Here is a 20,003-nt window from a genome sequence, read left to right as displayed (position 1 = left end):
CACAGATCATAGAATCGTGAATATCAGGGTTGGAAGGGACCTCAGGAGGTCATCTAGCCCAACCCCCTGCTCAAAGCAGGACCAATCCCCAATTTTTGCCCCAGATCCCTAAATGGCCCCCTCAAGGATTGAACTCACAACCCTGGGTTTAGCAGGCCAATGCTCAAACCACTGAGCTATCCCTCCCTCCTCTGGTCCACAGGGCTCTTAGAGGCTAGTAAGTTCCAATTTGCTATCCAGTGACCTGTTAGCAGATGCCAGAATAGAAGCTGAACCCTGACAGAGGACTGCAGGCCTGGAATCTGATTGGCAGAATGTTGGCAGTCCTTATTGATTCACAACTTCTTTATAAACCCAACACAGGAACAGGAAGTCTGTTAGGGGTCTGGAACACATGACTTATGAGCAGAGGCTGAGGGAACTGGGATTGTTTAGTCTGCGGAAGAGAAGAATGAGGGGGGATTTGATAGCTGCTTTCAACTACCTGAGAGGTGGTTCCAGAGAGGATGGCTCTAGACTATTCTCAGTGGTAGAAGAGGACAGGACAAGGAGTAATGGTCTCAAGTTGCAGTGGGGGAGGTTTAGGTTGGATATTAGGAAAAACTTTTTCACTAGGAGGGTGGTGAAACACTGGAATGCGTTACCTAGGGAGGTGGTGGAATCTCCTTCCTTAGAAGTTTTTAAGGTCAGGCTTGACAAAGCCTTGGCTGGGATGATTTGATTGGGGATTGGTCCTGCTTTGAGCAGGGGGTTGGACTAGATGACCTCCTGAGGTCCCTTCCAACCCTGATATTCTATGATTCTAAGTTGTCCATGCAACTGGGATCTCCCTGCTTCAGACTGTTTCCCCTGCAATACCTGCTCCTTCTACTTGCTACTGATCTGGTAACCTGACCCTGCCTGTCTCCTAACACCTGACTCTTGGTTTTGTCCTTTGTTTGCCTTGGATTCTGACCTCCGGTATCGGACCTGGCTTGATTCCTGACTCCTGCTCTTACCATGAGGTCAGACCACCCATGCCCTGGTTGTGACACCATGATTGCCAAAAATCAGGCTATTTCTTTGATGGATAAAAGCACTTGGCCATTGTCTTTGTCTGGAACAAGACTGCAGCCTTCCATTTCCTTCTGGCAGCTGGTTGGCCAAGCTTGTGAAAGCCTACACTCATCTCAGTAGCATTTCTCTGTCTATATGTAACAATAACTTTTGAACCCTGCATCTAATCGATTCCAAATGTTCAGGGAAAGTTCTTGGCATCAGTGGCCAGAACTCTATTGACTTCTGGGAAAAACTGGAAAACTGAGATGGGAAAAATAGGGTTTAACTGGAGCCCCATGCTATCTTGTTAGTATAGACACAGCTTCAAGCACTTCTACAGTCCTCTGTAGATAAAACAGCTGGCTGATGGCCCCTCAGCATAACAATACCCCATCTCCTCTCTGCCTGTCCTCCCACTAGAGTTTATCATGTTGACACCCAGAATGATGTCTCTCTCAGATGAAAAATAATAATAATAATAATGGGAGAAGGGAGAAAAGGGGGTCAGGGGAAAGTGGGGAATGGGGGCATGCACACCAAACTCCTAGTGGGGGGACGATGACTGGAGGACCCTGGTATGGGGAGAAGGAGGAGGATGGGGGCCACACAGAGTCCCTTGCATAGAAGGAAGGTATGAAAGGGGGTGCACAGAGAGCCCCTGTCATGGAGGGAAATGGCAGAGGGGGGAATGGGGACAGATAGAACCCCCACCATGGGGTGGGGGAAAGATTGGGGTACCCTGGTATGGGAGGAGGCAGACATCGGGGTCACAAAGAACCCCTGGCATGGAGGAGATCGGGAGTCATAGTGAGTCTCTCAAACAGAGGAGGATGGCACACAGGGAGCTTGTGGGGGGAATGGAGGGATGCAAGGAGCCACTGGTGCGTGCAATCAGCTCAGCCCACACAAGCTACGAAGTGCACAACCCTCTAGCGTGTATGCTCTTAGCAGTCAATGATCAGGTTGGGAGCCTTTCAATGAATAGAGTGTCATCCATTTTCATACCAGAGTTCACAGCCTTCGTATGGGAGGTCTTCGATTGTTGTCTGAACTTCCTTTGAGATGCCTGAAGACTAGCCAGGATGCTCTCCCCGTGGCAATAGAAATTGCCATGGTATTGAGGCATATAGAGTGGCCTGAAAGGATGATCTGGCTACCACCTGCCCCTCAAATTACCGATTACTGGATGCACTTCCAACTGTGACTTGACTGGTGCCTAAGAGATACTCAGTACCACCGCAGTGGTGGTAGCCAGCATCATAGTGGAGACATTCAGCACCTACAATAGCAATGACAACTATAGCTCAGCTTATACGTAGAGATCTCCCAGTACTGTGAATGATCTTGCTACTGAGACAGATGGTGCCACAAAAGCAGAGCAGGGGATTACAGTATCAGAGTGGAGAGTGCCAAAGTGATCATGTCACTGTTGACTCTGTACCAGAGGCAGTTAGACCCACCTCCCAAGATGGTGTTGAAGACAAAGTACCATGCGCCCTCAGGGCTCCAAGAGCACTCAGTTCGGGCCATTAAGTCCACATAGACTAGGATTAGTGAGGTAGTTTAAATCTCTTTTTGCTTGGGTCAGCTGAAGGAGATCTACTCCGACACTTCCCAAAGGAGCACGGCTCTTTTCTATCACTAGCCAAAGCTTTTCTTAGGGCAGGGGCGCGGCGCCATTTCAGCTTTGGGGGGGGGGGGCAACTTTAACCGTGATTCCTAGGGCTACTTAGGCACTTAAAAACACTAGTTTTTTGGAAGATAACTTAGCAATTCGCTGACAGGAGCCCTGTATCTAATTCCTTTATATAAAAAAAAAAGAAAATTAAATAAATATTAGACCCACTCAGCTCTAACAACAACATATTCTGACATCTTATGGCAAGTCACTTAAGGGACACTGGTTAGGTTTAAAATTTTAATGTATATTCTTACTTTATTACTAACTCTGTGGAGAGAGAGACCGCATCAGGACACCTGGGTTCTAACCCAGCTCTGGGAGGAGAGCAGGGTCTAGTGGGTTACAGTGGGGAGCAGATACATCTGGGTTCTATATAAGAACATCAGAATGGCCATACTGGGTAAGACCAATGGTCCATCTAGCCCAGTATCCTGTCTTCCAACAGTGGCCAATGCCAGGTGCCCCAGGGGGAATGAACACAACAGGTAATCATCAAGTCGCCCTGTTGCCCACTCCCAGCTTCTGACAAACAGAGGCGAGGGACACGCAGAACATGGTGTTGGATCCCTGCCCACCCTGGCTAATAACCATTCCTGGAAACTATCCTCCATGAACTTATCTAGTTCTTATTGGAACCCTGTTATAGTTTTGGCCTTCACAACATCCCCTAGCAAAGAGTTCCACATGTTGACTGTGAAGAAATACTTTTGTTTGTTTGTTTTAAATCTGGTGCCTATTAATTTCATTTGGTGACCCCTAGTTCTTATATTATGTGAAGGAGAAAATAACACTTCCTTATTCAATTTTTCCACACCATTCATGATTTTATAGACCTCTATCATATCCACCCTTAGTCATCCAAGCTGAAAAGTCCCAGTCTTTTTAATCTCTCCTCATACAGAAGGTGTTCTATACCCCTAATAATTTCTGTTGCCCTTCTCTGTACCTTTTCCAAATCCAATATACCTTTTTGAGATGGGGTGACCAAATCTGCACGCACTATTTAATATGTTGGCATACCATGAATTTATGTAGAGGCAATATGATATTTCTCTCTTACTATCTATCCTTCTCCTAATGATTTCCAATATTCTGTTAGCTTTTTTAATTGCCACTGCACATTGAGCAAATGTTTTCAGAGAACTATCCACAACGACTCCAAGATCTCTTTATGGACGGGTTCAGCTAATTTAGACCCCATCATTTTGTATGTATAGTTGGAATTATATTTTGCCAAGTGCAACACTGAACTTCTTCTGCCATGGTGTTGCCCAGTCTCCCAGTTTTGTGAGATCTCTTTGTAACTCCTCACAATTGGCTTTGGACTTAATTATCTTGAGTAATTTTGTATCATTACCATCTCACTGCGTACCCCTTTTTCCGGATCATTTATGAATATAAATGGGGCAAGGGCGAGTAGACCTCTCCTACAAAACTCTGAAAGAGGGGGGGCTAGAGCCCTCCTCTGCCCCCCCTAAATGGCACCCGTCTCAAGAATCTAACTGCCCTATTCCATCTGCAACCAGCACCATCACAGATGACAGACTCGGGAGCTAGCTGTTGATCTGGAACTCAGGGCACTTCTGGACTCAGATTGATCTGGTACAGGAAGGTCTTGCTTGCCTAGGTCCAAGGCAAGCCACAAAGAGCTATCCAAAAGTTTGAGGTCAGCCTCTCTCGCGTTCTGGTCCTTTTAGAAAAGGACCTACAGATGGAACATTTACTGGGGATATGTCCCAACTTAGGAGGGGGAGGTAAAAGAGAAAAAAATTACGCAATTCCTGTATTCCCTCTGGCCTGTGGCTTCCCTAAGGTGGATCTGCTCCCTGCCTCCAACCCTACTTTTAATAGTTCAGAGAGAGCCCATGAAATACAGCCACTCCTTCAGAGAGAAAAAATGGGGAATCATGTCTGCTAATGCTTCTGACAACACGGATAGGCTCAACCAACCAAAGAACCAGAGCAATCACCTTGCTAAACTTATCTAATCAGTTGTACCTAAACCAGTCCAGCTCAAAACTTAAAAAAAAAAAAAAAAAAGCACAAACAAACATTTGTCACAATATATTTTCAGACATCTTAATGAGAACAAAAATCTTTGCACAAATTTTAACTCAAGAAATACAAACTTCTATAAAATTGCCTCCACTGTCAAACTCAAAAATAAGAATATTTTGATAAACAAAATGCCTTGTTACAATACTTTGACCAAATCTAGTTCTCATATGGTAAACCTTTCACATACTAATGTATCTTTATCATCTGATAATTTACCAAAATTGCCGTAGAACGTATTTATATAAGACCACAGCCTGTGTTTGAAAACTAAGTATTTGAGTAATAGCATATAATATTGTCCGACATTATAATATTATGTGTCATACCCATGTGAGTGTGGCAAAAGGTAGGAGGGCAAAGGGATGGTAAAAGTTGACTGTAGAAATCCTTACTTCTATAAAGTCATACGATCAATATTTCTATTAACATACTTTATTGCATTTTTTCAGAGAATAAGCCTTACTGTACTAGGGAATTCTTGTGTTTATAATTTTTATATTAGTAACAGTTCTAAACAATAAGATAGCTGTATCCATAACATGATCCAATTTTGCCAGACTTTATTTTAGTAAAAGATGCATTAAAAAACAGAAATCACAGAAAAGAAAGAAAATATGTTGCCTTTGCAGAGTGGCACGAACATTCAAAGGCTATTGCAGATCTCAGATATAATTTTGAACTTTCCATCATAATACACATAGAAAGTAAGGATTACTCGTAGTAACAATCAAAGTCAGATGACTTATATGAAGTTCCTTCTCTACATGTTGAACACAATATACATAATCAGTTACATCTAAGTGTATAGAAAAATTCAGGAAAGGAATGATCCCTCTATTGCAGAGGTAAGGTGATCACAGCACCAAGGACCTCACAATGCTGACTGCTAGAGAAGTTGTATTTTATTATATAGTAATCATGCTCCCCTGTTAATTGTAAACATACATTACATCTTATGTAATAATTGCTCCACTGAACATTTAGTACAATTGTATTCTAAAAATTAATTTTGATCATGTTTAATAAGTCAGTTTTGAAGTGGAACTTGTTTAGATTGACAAAAATGTCGCATTGATAGGTATGCTGAAAAACATCCATCCAACCTAGACCCTCAGTTAGAGATCTGAAAAACTCTAGGGCCAGAAATCTGTTAGATATATTCTCTCCCACTCTAGATCAATGGCAGTGAAAGAGAAAACCCCTTTCACTACATAAGATCACTTTCACAAAAATCTATTCTGAGTGATTTGAGAGGTGGATTGAAATCTGAAACCAAAACACAATACAAAGGCAACTGCACTGTGTTATACAAGCATGTTTAACTGCTCCCTGAATAGGTAGTATCGTCTTATGTTAGAAATAAGTGTCCACTCCTTCTAATATAAGTTTTATTAGAAGTAACATTCTCCTTTTGTGAAAAAAGGTGAAGCTGCTTCAGTAGTTAGTTGATATTGGTTTCCTATTATTCTTGAAAATGCCAGATCCTATATGAATTTTCAGGGACTGGACAACTATAAATATTAAATGTTAATTACCTTGTTACCAAAAACACACATTTTTATGAACTGAGTAAAATTAAGATTTAAGGGGAAAAATGATTTGATTGTCTTATTTATATAAAATGAAATATCATATCAAGAACTTAATTTTCCATGGACAGAATGCCCATCACTGAAGAGGTACAGGGCATCACTTGAGAAAGCCAATGGACATGAGCAGCGCACTGAGATGACCCAAGGGAGTTCAAGAAGTTCAGAGTGTAAGAGGTCTAATTGTTTGGGACATTAAGGGCATATCTACGCTGCCCTTAATGGACTACAGGTGTATGGATAGCAGTGCGCATCAAAGTGCTGCTCTGTAACTCTTCTGTGCAGATGCTGCAGGTTCACACTAAAAAGTTCCTACTTCTCAATAATGTACCACTGTTTGAAGAGGATTAAGTTAATGAGATCTAAGAACATTTTAGTTCATGCCCACAGCACCCACACAGGGGAAATACAGGGCAGCACTTTGGTGCGCACCACTATTCACACCTTTGTAGTCTGAACTGCAGTCTAGACGTGTCTTAAGTCCCAAAAAGAGAAGAAATTTGGATACACAACAGATATAGTAATCAAGGTAATTCAAATTGTGAAATGTTAGCTCTGGCAAGTGAAAAGACAATGGGTGTGATTTTCAAGAGTGCTTGTTTGACTTGGGAATTCAAGTCCCAGCAAAAGTCAATATGATTTGTGGTTCTAAGTCATTTAGGTGCCAAGTGTTTTTGAAAATCCCATCCTAGGTGAGCTACATTTTAATCAAATGCAAGCTGGTTTCTTTTCTGAACAAACAAGGTAAAGCAAGACTGAAGTCACTAGTGTAGAAATCAAAGAAACAAAATTAGATGAATTAGACCAAGTTCTTCTTCAGGTAAGAGACTGGGTATTCATACAGCACCCAGTACAGCTGATCCCCAGTCCTGATTGGAACCCTTTGGATGCTAACATAATACAAATAAATCAAAGAACCAAAGACAATGCAAGTTAACACACAAGTAATTAAGGAGAACAAAGGAGAGGGTAAATGACTTTTCAACAAAGGCACTGAGGGCTGGTCTATATTAGAAAATCAGATCGACCCAGCTGTAGTTGTTCAGGGTGTTAAAAAAATCCACACCTCTGAGGAATGTAGATAAATTGACCTAAATCCCAGTGTAGACAGCACTAGGTTGATGGAAGAATTCTTGAACCCCTCCTGTCAAGTGTAGACATAGACTTAGGCAACATCTACACTAGAAACTTCAAAGCGCTGCCACAGGAGCACTCCCACGGCAGTGCTTTGAAGTGTGAGTGTGTCACACGTGAGCGCTGGGAGAGAGCGCTCCTGGTAATCCACCTCCACGAGAGGAATAGCTCCCAGCGCTCAGAGCCTGCCCACACTTGCACTTTAAAGTGCTCAAACTTGCTGCACTCAGGGAAGTGATTTTTCACACCCCTGAGCCAGCAAGTTAGAGTGCTATAAAATGTAAGTGAAGACAAACCCTAAGAAGCCAAAGACAGAACAGTGACCAAGGAGAGTGGAAGAGAACCACCAGAAAGAAAGAGGAGGCAAGTAATCTTCACCAGGAAAGAAGAGCCTGGGTGGTGACACCTCTGACTCATAAATAACCGAGAACGGTATGTTGCCTCCCAGGTGCTAAGGCCAATTAAATCAATTTAGGGTGCTGGAGATATTAAATAATGTTGGGAATTTCCCCTTAATTATAGTTTACACAGAAACCAATATCAACAGTGACTGAAGGTTTAATTATTGCACGGCCTGACTGGGAATGGCTAGACATACTTGTGAAGAGTATCCAAGGTGGGAGTGGATTGATCTTCTCAGAAACCCTACCACAGGGGTAGTCAATAGGCAGACCACGGGTCAAATCCAGACTCCCAGCTGTTTTAGAATGGACCCCAAAATCTTTTTATTTACTTACAATTAGCATTATTGTTTTTTTTAAATTTTCTCTGGAGTCTGGACCTTGACTATAACCTTGACCAAGAAATTTGGACCTTGACAAAAAAATTGACTTCCTGTGCCCTACCAGTTCCAAGTGTTAGAAAAGCAAGGAAAAATTGGTACTGGACTCAGTGGTGTAAAGAGACATATTTTGGATTCACAGCACTAGAATGCCTTCTGTGATGAGAACCTGTTTAAATCTGAATTGGTTCGGATCAAACTGAACAACCAATCATTTAAGTAACTTTTCTGTATGAAATGTTCTAGTTTTTTAAAATGAAAAAATATCTGAAAAGGAGTTTTTCTCCAGAACTCTGAAGGCCTACTGGATTACAAATGGTGCATGTACGTTTCAAAATCTGAACTATTTTGCTCGACCGCACCAGAACTTCCAGTACCACACATACCTTAAGAGGTCCGCAAGAGATTCTCAAAGATGCACATCTTTAGGATGCATCCTGAACACCTAAAAAGACAATGGGAACCCCTCCCCTCAACTCCTTCACATCTTAAAAGATTTAGAGGCTGAAGAAATAACTAAATCCACATTTTCCCTCACTGCATTTTAAGGAATTTTAGTACTCACTTATTTTATCCTAGGAGTTTACCAACAACATAACTTGTGCAGGTGTCCAAAAGTGCATATGGAGGCCTCACTTCATCATTTGAACTCCTTACAGGATGTAAGAGAGCCTTCCCACCAACCTTTTTGCATTTTAAATGGTCTGAAGCCCAGACCATTCCTCCAGCCCAAGATGTCCCTGCCTTTTTGCAGCAATACATTTGACTAGATTTTTCACTAGGCAGCTAAGTTAGCTCCATAACTCTTGTGCAGTGAAGGCTTCCTCAACTCAACACTAAATTTACCATCTTACTGTATGTATACTCAGTTAATGATTTGCAAAGGCATTTAAATTGATCAAATCAAACCCAGATTCTTCTGGAACACCAAAAGGTGCTCCTCCTGACCGCTATTTCCTTGCCAACTACAATTTTCTAAATTTCATTTGTAGGGCTGATTTAAAAAAATAATAATTTCTTTTTACCTATGGACTGAATCCAAGCCTAAAAAATTCAGCATAAAGTCTTGAACAGTTCAGTAAGGTGCAGGTGACTTAATTGGAAACTGTTGTGTAACCTTCACTTTAAGGGAGTTTAATTTTAAGTCTTAAGGAGCTGCTGCGCCTATTATAATGTGTTGCATACCAGACTCTCAGATTGTGGGTGGGACCTGAAACTCGTCTCTGTTAACAACTTTAAAAATAAAATGCCTGCGTCTTTCTTTCAGAATTCCTTTATGCTTACTCTAGCTCCAACTACAGTCTTTCCCATGCTCCCAGCAAGGCTACCAGGAATCAGGAGGGTTCCCCCTGCCGTAATTCCTTCCATTGTACCAACACTGACCAAAGCTAACATATCTTCTCCGCTTTCGATGTTCCTTATTCTAATGTCCAGCTGTGTTGAGTTGCAAAAGACGACGAGATGGAGGCAGCAGCCACCGTAGGGTTGTGATGGCACAGAGGTGACGGAAGCAGAGGCTCAAAGGAATGGGAGGATGAGCTGAGAAAGATGGGAGAATACAAGGGGAGTAATGGGATGCAGGAACTTAATGGATGAGATTGCTCCAGGTTCCATCTCAGTACATCCTGAAGGCTCATGGCTCCCACTGTCTGCCAACAACTCTCCTATCCAGGCTGACCCAGGTTCTCCATCTGCCTTTAACCCACCCTCTTCCTCCACACTGTCCCAAGCTTGCATGTTTAATTGAAATCTCTCAAAAATGGGAATCTGCGGGTCCCCACACGGCCTGAAGCGGAGCAGCTGCGCAGGGGCTAGGAGCTGCCTGCAGCAGCTGGGGGCTGCGAGGTACCTCTGCTGCCTGCAGCTCCAGGGGCCTCTCCGCTGCCCATGGGGGTTGGGAGCTATGGTGTGCCCCCGCCTCCCATGTCAGCCAGGAGCTGCAGGGTTCCCCCGCTGCCCACAGCTCCAGGGGCCCATGGTGGCCGGGAGCTCAGGGATTCCCCCGCAGCCACAGCAGATGGGAGCTGTGAGGTGCCCCTGCCGCCGGTGCGGGCTGGGCGCTGTGGGATACCCCTTCTGCCTGCAACTCCAGGGGCCCACAGCAGCCATGAGCTGCAGGGGTTCCCCTGCCGGCCGCGGCAGCTTGGAGCTCTGGGGGCCGCCAGAGGAAGTGGGGGTACCCCACAGTTACCTGTCCCTGGGGGTGGCAGAGGACCCTGCAGCTCCCAACCACCACAGGTTGAAGTCATGGAGGTCGCTGGAAGTCACGAATTCCGTGACTTCCATGACCTCCATGACTAAATCATAGCCTTAGCAATGAGCACTACAACAGTGGTGGTGGAGGGAGGGAGGGAGGGAGGGAGGGAGGCAGGATTCCATTGGAGGAGAAAGTTTCTTGGCACAGAGCCTGGGCTCATGCCTCCTCTGGAGCACAGTCCACCATTGGCAGAATATTGGGTCTAGGATGGATTCCTACAGAGACCACACATGGTTGGTTACCACATTTCTTCTCAAGGAGTTCACCATGTCATTGCTGACCCCTGGAAAATGTAGCACCAGTTGTGTCACTCAAAGCTGATGACCCCAAAGTCCCAGAACTTGATGGATTCCTGGCAAAGAAGGGATGATGGAGCACCTCCTTGCTTGTTTATTTGGTGCATCGCTGACGTGTTGTCTGTCAGGATTTGCACTGTGAAGTTCTGCAGAACGGGCAGGAATGCTATGCAGACTAGTCCAATGGCCCTGAGCTCCAGGACATTCACATCTAGTGCCAAGTTGTCCTGAGACCATGTGTTTTACATCCAAAGGTGGTTCAGGTGAGCCACCAATAATCATCATTGTTGAGAAAGAGACAGATAAGGTCATCCCTTTCTGCTGACTGAAGAGACTGGAACCTGTCCTCTCACAGACTCATAGATATTAAGGTCAGAAGGCACCATTATGATCATCTAGTCTGACCTCCTGCACAATGCAGGCCACCGAATCTCACCTGCCCACTCCTGCAATAAACCTCTCACCTATGTCTGAGCTATTGAAGTCCTCAAATCATGGTTTAAAGACTTCAAGGTGCAGAAACTCTTCCAGCAAGTGACCCATGCCCCACGTGCAGAAGGAAGGCGAAAAACCCGCAGGGCCTCTTCCAATCTGCCCTGGAGGAAAATTCCTTCCCGACCCCAAATATGGCGATCAACTGAACCCTGAGCACGTGGGCAAGATTCACCAGCCAGATATACAGGAAAGAATTCTCTGTAGTAACTCAGATCCCACCCCATCTAACATTCCATCACAGGCCATTGGGCCTATTTACCATGAATAGTTAAAGATCAATTAATTGCCAAAATCACGTTATCCCATCATACCATCTCCTCCATAAACTTATAGAGTTTAATCTTGAAGCCAGAAAGGTCTTTTGCCCCCACTGCTTCCCTTGGAAGGCTGTTCCAGAACTTCACTCCTCTGATGGTTAGAAACCTTCGTCTAATTTCAAGTCTAAACTTCCTGTCGGCCAGTTTATATCCATCTGTTCTTGTGTCCACATTGGTACTGAGCTTAAATAATTCCTCTCCCTCTCTGGTATTTATCCCTCTGATATATTTATAGAGAGCAACCATAGCTCCTCTCAGCCTTCTTTTGGTTAGGCTAAACAAGCCAAGCTCCTTGAGTCTCCTTTCATAAGACAGGTTTTCCATTACTCAGATCATCCTAGTAGCCCTTCTCTGTACCTGTACCTGTACCTAACCTCTGGCAGGTTAGGATCAAAGCTACTAAGAACTCTATCATCTGAGACAGTGTGAAAGAGGATTTCTTGTAGCTCACAAGGAGTCCTAGTTGATAGTACAGAGAAAAGATGCCATTCAAGGCTGTCTTGGTCTCTTGCTGGGATGTGCCCCGATTAGCCAGTCATCCAGGTACAAGCAGCCATGGATTCTCCGTTTCCTTAAATGCACTTCCTCTACCATCAGGCATTTGGTGCACACACACACCGTGCTCAGGAGTGTCTGCAGGGCAGAAATCTGTATTGATAATGGTTGGGTCCCCACTGTGAATCTTGGATACTTCCTGCGAGCAAAGTGAAAAGCTAGATAGAAATATGCATTCTAAAAGTCACAAACCAGTCTTGAGCTTGGAGGGATGGGATGATGGAGGCAAGCATTATCATCCTGCACCTGAGACAGTTTTTGTATTTCTTCATCCTACTCTGTTCTACACCTGAGGAGATTAAAGACCCCTTTTTCTTCTTTGGAATGAGGAAATACCAAGAATAGAAGTCTCTTTCCTTGTGTTCCTGAGAAGCTTCCTCTACTGCCCCAAAATGAAGTAGCAAGGCACATTCTGACTGTAAAAGCATCTTGTGAGAAGGGTCCCTGAAGAGAGATGGGGAAGGGAAGGGGGCAAAGAGTCAAATTGTATGAGGTAGCCAAGGGTGATTATCTCTAACACCCATCAGTCTGATATTAGGACAGATAATGCCCAGTGGAATGAGACAAAGCAGCTTCTTAAGTTTTTGTTCTCTAGTCTGAGTCCAATAGGGCTCCTGACTGCCTCATCAAACCCACTGACATGTAAAAGCAGAAGTGCACTTTGCCAAGCAAAGGAAAGGTTGGCACCTTCTGTGGCATATCAAGTGCCTTTTGGAGTGATATTCAGTTTAATCTGGGGTGGTAAAATGGTGTGCACTATCTCAGCTGTGGCTGAGGATGGTACAGCTTGCAGTATGGAGAAGGGTGTAAATTCCAAGAGAATGCAGGATAGCTTTGGCGTCCTTTATCAAGTGTAGAGCACTGTCTGTCCTCTTGTTCAGCAGCTCCGAGCCCTTCAAGTGCAAAACCTCAACTGCGACCTCAGGATGTCCAATGCTTGAAGCCAAAATGCTCTGCACACAGTCACTGTGATGGCCACAGACCTGGCTGTAGTGTCTGCGGTATCCATTGCCAGTTGCAAAGCCAACTTGGCCAACAGTCAACCTGCTTTCATTATATCCTTAAGCTCTTCTTTGTTGTCATGACAGAGCTTTGAGAGGAAAGGTGCCACCCTGTTCCAGGCTAGAAAGTCATTTGGACAGTAGGGCCTGGCTAGTAGTGAGTGCAGAAGTACTCAAACCCTGAAAGGGGTACCTTATATCTCTTCTTGACTCATTTGGCCATTGAGGTCATGATATCTGGCATCTGCCACAGAACTTTAGCAGTGTGTAATAGGCCTTCATTAATGGGGAGGGCAATCCAGACAGGATGTCAGACTGCTTGTGAGATTTCTCTGAGATGACCAAAGTTCACACAAGGCGCTCCTAGAACTCCTTAAAGTCATCCAGTACTGAAGATACTGCTTCATCTGGCAATGATGAGGAGAAATCTTTTGTTAGAGAGATGAGGTGCTGGTGCCATCAGCCCAGAATCTGCCTTTTCTTCATACTCTGGCATCAATGGTCTGGACACTGGGGAGGGACACTTGTTTCTCTCTCTCTCAGTGGTGGAGACGGGGCCCTTGATGCTTGTGAAGACAGGCCCCAGTACTCCCAATAAAGCCATGGTATCATAACTATATGAGTACAGATGACTAACAGATTTTTGACTGGACCAATGCCAGTCTTGACAGGCCAGTGAAGTTGGAACCTGTAGGAGAGCCCCACAGGACTCTCAGTGGCAGTGACTACAGATCTCAGAGGGGCAGGTTCACTGGTCAGTGATGGGGAGAACATATGCCCCAGTGACAGTGAGGAGGAACAGACCTCTCCCCAGAGGGCATGCCCATGTATAAGGTGCTTTTGGTCCTGGACAAAAAGAATGTCTTGGTACCAGTGATGGACCTGGTTCTACCTGAGCCTCGTGCCCCAAGGCTGGAGTGGATGCTGAGAGGCGCATCATCGACAATGGTGAAGTCTGCTGCATCACAGTCTGCTCCTTTTTTCCATCCCTCAGCACTGTGTGGGGCTTGTAGGACTTTTTTTCCAGAGGGTGTGCTGTGTCTGCTCTTATGGGAGGACACTGAGATCCTTCCTGAGCTTCTGCCTCAGTGTTCAGAGAGGCCCCTTTCAGTGCTCAACTTCGAAATCTGAGGTGTCACTGCTTTGATGTTGAAGCAGAGATCAATCTCTCCCCAACACAGTCTTCTCCACAGTAGCCTTGGGCATTGCCTGTCTACTCAGTGGGGTCTTAGATGATGCTGGCTTGTCTATTAATAGGTTTCTGGACCTTGTTTCCTCCACTTTTGATGAGACTTTCAGGACCTTCAGCCTCGCATCTTGTAACTTGTGAGTCACAGAGTCAGAGGCCAGAAGGGACTACCAGATCATCTAGTCTGACCTGTAACTCACAGGCCACTACCACCACCCAGCACCCACACACCAAACCCAACCACCACAATTAGACCAAAATGTTACAGCCCACAGGAGACTAAACTACTGTGTGCCACAGGCAGAGAACAGGAGGGACTGAGATGTACCTATGACCAAGGCCCCTGCAATGGCAGGGAACTGATTAAGTGAGATATAGCCAGATAATCCCAGCATGTGACCCATCCTGCAGAGGTAGGAGAAAAAACCCTATCACCGACAATCTGACTTGGGGGAAAATGAGTCCTTGCAGAGAAGAATAAGCATACTAAGCATCTGCTTGGAATAGGTGATTCCCTCAGGCAAAAGAGACACCTACTGTGTCTGTCTTTCAGGGGTATTATTTCATTGCAGGATAGACGGACAGGGCTGGAAGCCTGCAGGTTTTGAATCTGCCATTTGAGAATCTTTGTACATGTGGTGAGGGGATCTAACTAATGAAGTTCATGGTCGATTCATTGCAGTCACAACAGAAGATCAGAAGTGGTTCTGAAGATTTGCAGAAGATTTCAAAGATCTTTAGCCTGAGCTAAGAACCTGCAGGTCAGACATTCACTACAGTCCATCTCGCTGTCCTGAGTGGTAACAGGGAACCAAAGGAGGGTTTTGGCCACCCACCCTTTATACATTCACAGAAGAGCATGAGACGGTACAGGGGCATGCGCGACCCCAGACACTGCTAATCAAAATCCGGTCTTTTGTGCACATGAATCTACAGTGGGATCCCTGCTCAAAGAAGAAACTATACCTACAAAACAGTGATATATTTTTCCTTAAGAAACAATTCAGGATTTTAATTTTTTTTTAAACTGTAATTAAAAGAGCAAAGTTTCATCTTTAAACAGGTATCGAAAACAGAAGAAATTCTATTCTACAGGAAATGTGAGCCTTTTTCACATTAAATCAATTTATGCAAATGATCTTTGGAATGTTTATAAATATTGTAATTAAGATGTGCAACTCTCTTGACTAAGTCTGGAAAGGCCAAAACAGGCTATATAAGAAGCAATGGAAGAGGCTGAGAAGGGAGGGAGAGAATCAATCTGACCTGAGAAACTCATCTGACTGGCTGAAGGGGTGTGGATAGGTAGTACAAACCTCCATCAGTGTTCTCTCTTATGCCATAGTAGCCCTAGGTTTTAATTTAAGAAATAAGCACACACTAATGATGCAGGTGTAGTATTACTGCGTCCCAAATCATCAAGTATTTTCTACACGGACCTTCTTGGAACAGGAAGCTCTGTTAACACATGCGTTATGAGAAATCCATTTATGGAAAAACATTCTAAAATGAGACAAAGGCACATTCACTTTTCTCTTGTGAATAATGTATCAAAAAGCATAGTACATAACCATCACCTACTGGCTATTGGTGCTCCTTCTTTCGTTAAGTTTCCCATTTCCTAAAACTGCAGCTGTTTGGTAGGTTAAACATCTGAAAGGCTGATATTTCCAAACTTTACTGGTGTTTTGCAGTTCATCCCTGTTTTCCCACTAGATAACCCTGCAGAAGTCTCTGCTGGGATAGTGGAGTGGTGAGCATTTAATTAACTGTCTGGCATAGGCAATTTTCTGTTTTAGTAATCCACAATTTACGTATTGCAGTGATTATATTCCAGTAGAAATATTGCAAGTATGTCACATTTCCTACTCTCATTTCTCAAATCAACACAAATTGATTAAAATGTTACATTTATGTTGACTCTTAAGTCAACCAACCTTCAGGAGAGAACCTGAGTGCAGAAAATGAGCCACTACTTCTTATGCTATATACAGAGTCCCAAGTGCATAACTGACTTTTAAGCAATCAGACAAGACATGAACAGCATTCTCAAACTAACTTGGGACACTACACTAATGTTTCAGAGAAGAAGAATGGACTTTGAGTTAAGGCAATGGAATAGTATTCAAGATCTGGGTTCCGTTGCTCGCTCTGTCATAGAATTTTTGAGTGACCTGGAGGAAATTTTTCTGTGCCTCCATACCCGATCTCTAAAATGGAGATAACACTCTCTTTTGTATGCCCTATCTATTTAGATGGTAACTTTTTCACTATTCTCCTACCATGTGTCTATACAATACCTAGCACAATGGGGCCTTGATCTAGCTGGGACCTCGAAGACCTAGTATCATATAAATACATAATTTACAGCAATTCTTGTAATGTTGAAAAAGATGACTATGATGCTATCCAAAGATCTGATAAAGAAATCCTTCCTAACTGTCCCCACATTAACAACTTCTAGTCTAGGAGGCAGACACAGTTGAGAAGAAAGATTTTCCTCAGCTGAGCACAGGTCCTTCTTAAAGAAAGGTAATCTTCTATAAATATGTAACAAAATCCTCAATCCCACCACAACATAATAAAAGATCAACAACCTCTTCTTTCTTTTGGTTGTCAAGTTTAATAAAACACAAAATTTTCATGGATTTCTATCCTAATGTCTTTAGGATGTTCTCTATCAAGATGATGACTAAACTAGGTTCTGAAATGACTTCTTTTCAAAGGAGAATGTTCCTGGGACAATAGCTAATGCCTGCAATCTCCCAATTCTTCTAGCAAAGAAAATTACTAATAAAAGACACCTTCTAGAAAAAGAAATATCCTCACCTTACATCTATGCGTTTGGAAAAGGCTAAGCATGCTCATGCTCTCCTATATAGAAAGAGTCTGTAAAGCCATGAGTGTTCCCACTTCAGTACGCGTTATTATGGATTCCTTTACTTACTGCTGCCAGAATATCCAATACTGCTGAAGAAAGCCAGTATTTCCTTATATTCCACCACTCGGCCATCAGGCAATTCATAGAAAATTCAATTTAGTCTGTCCTCTTCTTTTATCGTTAGATATGGACTAAATCTGAAAGAAGAGAAAATGATTCCGCTACTGCTGCCTAATCAGGAAAATCTCTTTTCTCCCCCAAGCCAGTACAGGATGACTACATCCTCAGTCTTCCCCACCTTATCTACCTCATTCCAAATTCTGCCAGAGTAGGAGAAATTGGGGAGAGGGAAAATATAGAGGACTCTTCATCCAGCAATGGTTCAAAACAACAACCCACCCAAAAATCCCCAAAGAATATAGAGGGACCTTTTTCTAAAAAAAAAAAAGGTGATCATTTGAAAATTTTGTTGGCATGAAAAAAAGATTACATTTTTTATTAAAAGACTGCTGGTAAACACTGTGGAAAGAAAGCAAAGAGTTTTTAATCTCTATACTCACTTATTTTACCATGATATTCAAGCAGCAAAGCAGCTCTTTATACAAAATACCTAATTCCTCCCCTTCTTAGGTGTGCTGGACATTTTTCCAATTAAGTTACTATCTCCATAAATGAAATAACTTAGTGAGTCTTATTTAAAATGTGATCATCACACTTGCAAAAATCAGGATAAAATATCTAGTAAAAGTATGAGTTTTGTAATGGGATATAAAGCTTTTCACCTCTAGGTAGGCACTTTAAACCCAAACACTAACAATTGTTATCATGCAATAGATGTTTGGTGGCCTGTATGAAATGATTTAATGGTCTAAGTCAAGTTCCCACGGGACAAGTTTCCACAGCCTAAAAAGACACTACCACAACTGACACACTACTATTAATAGCCTTATATATGGACTGAGCAGACCTGGAAACTGAGCTATTCACTCACCCAGAGGTGAACCCTCCAGGTTAGAATCGAGGTACATTGAAAGGGAGTATGTGTTAATTTGTATACTGTACATTACCTGTTCCACAGAGAACTTCAGTCTCTGGGGCTGTCAGCCTTTCAAAAGCATAAAATCACATACACAAAAGTTAAAAAGCAACCATAGCCTTGGCTAAGAGAGCAATTCGTATCTCAAAGCAACTGGAGACACTTTCTGGAACTGTATTAGTCCTGACATTTGTAACATGTATTTCATACACCAGCCAAGCTGTGAGATTTAAAAAAAAAAAAAAAAAAAAAAAAAAAAATCAAGAAAATAAAAGAGTGGACTAATGTAAACAAATGACTGTGTTAAGAGGCTCAACTCCAAATTCAACATCCAATTCCTTCAGCATTAACCTCCTGTCTTTCCCCACCCCAAGACTTTCCGTAGGTGAGGGTGGTTCTCCTTCCTTGCTCCATTGCTTTGGAACTCCCGCCCCCAATGACAAACTATCTTCAGATCTTGCTTCAAAACCTTCCTCTTCTCTAAGATATGACCATGATTAACCCTTATGTGCCCATTCATTCTTTACTAATAGCTACACACTATATAAAAGTACAGGAGTACTTGTGGCACCTTAGAGATTAACAAATTTATTAGAGCATAAGCTTTCATGGGCTACAGCCCACTTCATCAGATGCACAGAATGGAACATATAGTAAGATTGTGTGTGTGTGTGTGTGTGTGTGTGTGTGTGTGTGTGTGTGTGTATATATATATACACACACACATATATATATATATAGATACACACACACACACACACACACACACACACACACACACACACACACAGAGAAGGTGGAAGTTGCCATACAAACTGTGAGAGGCTAATTAGTTAAGATGCGCTATTATCAGCGGAAGAAAAAAAACTTTTGTAGTGATAATCAAGATGGCCCATTCAGACAGTTGACAAGAAGGTGAGAGGATACTTAACTTAAGGAAATAAGATTCAATATGTGTAATGACCCAGCCACTCCCAGTCTCTATTCAAACCAAGTTAACGGTATCTAGTTTGCATATTAATTCAAGCTCAGCAGTTTTTCATTGGAGTCTGGTTTTGAAGCTTTTCTGTTGCAAAATTGCCACCCTTAAATCTTTTACTGAGTGGCCAGAGAGGCTGAAGTGTTCTCCTACTGGTTTTTGAATGTTAGGATTCCTGATGTCAGATTTGTGTCTGTTTAGTCTTTTGTGTAGAGACTGTCCGGTTTGGCCAATGTACATGGCAGAGGGGCATTGCTGGCACATGATGGCATATATCACACTGGTAGATGTGCAGGTGAATGAGCCCCTGATGGCGTGACTAATGTGATTAGGTCCTATGATTGTGTCACTTGAATAAATATGTGGACAGTGTTGGCATCGGGCTTCGTTGCAAGGATAGGTTCCTGGGTTAGTGTTTTTGTTGTGTGGTGTGTGGTTGCTGCTGAGTATTTGCTTCAGGTTGGGGGGCTGTCTGTAAGTGAGGACTGGTGTGTCTCCCAAGATCTGTGAGAGTGAGGGATCATTTTTCAGGATAAGTTGTAAATCTTTGATGATGCGCTGGAGAGATTTTAGTTGGGGGCTGAAGGTGACAGCTAGTTGCGTTCCGTTATTTCCTTTGTTGGGCCTGTCCTGTAGTAGGTGACTTCTGGGTACTCTTCTGCCTCTGTCAATTTGTTTCTTCACTTCAGCAGGTGGGTATTTTAGTTTTAAGAATG

General features: G+C 43.2%; 1 protein-coding gene across 4 annotated transcripts in view; it reads right to left on the bottom strand.

Annotated features, from left to right (window-relative positions):
- The window catches only part of ATXN7L1 (ataxin 7 like 1), a 198,650-nt gene that overhangs the window by 139,646 nt on the left and 39,001 nt on the right, over positions 1-20,003 (bottom strand). Inside the window, exon 1 of one of the 4 annotated variants that reach the window (XM_074942480.1) lies at positions 17,339-17,451. The exons of 2 other annotated variants lie outside the window; for them this stretch is intronic. The gene's annotated coding sequence lies outside the window, so the exon portion shown is untranslated. Of the gene's footprint in view, positions 1-17,338; positions 17,452-20,003 lie in introns of those variants that run through there. One more of the 4 variants, XM_074942482.1, reaches the window with a different exon arrangement.

This window comes from Natator depressus, chromosome 1 (assembly GCF_965152275.1).
Source record: "Natator depressus isolate rNatDep1 chromosome 1, rNatDep2.hap1, whole genome shotgun sequence".
NCBI classification, from domain to species: Eukaryota; Metazoa; Chordata; order Testudines; family Cheloniidae; genus Natator; species Natator depressus.
The sequence above is the reverse complement of the archived record's forward strand: the minus strand, read 5'-3'. Positions and strand labels throughout refer to the sequence as shown.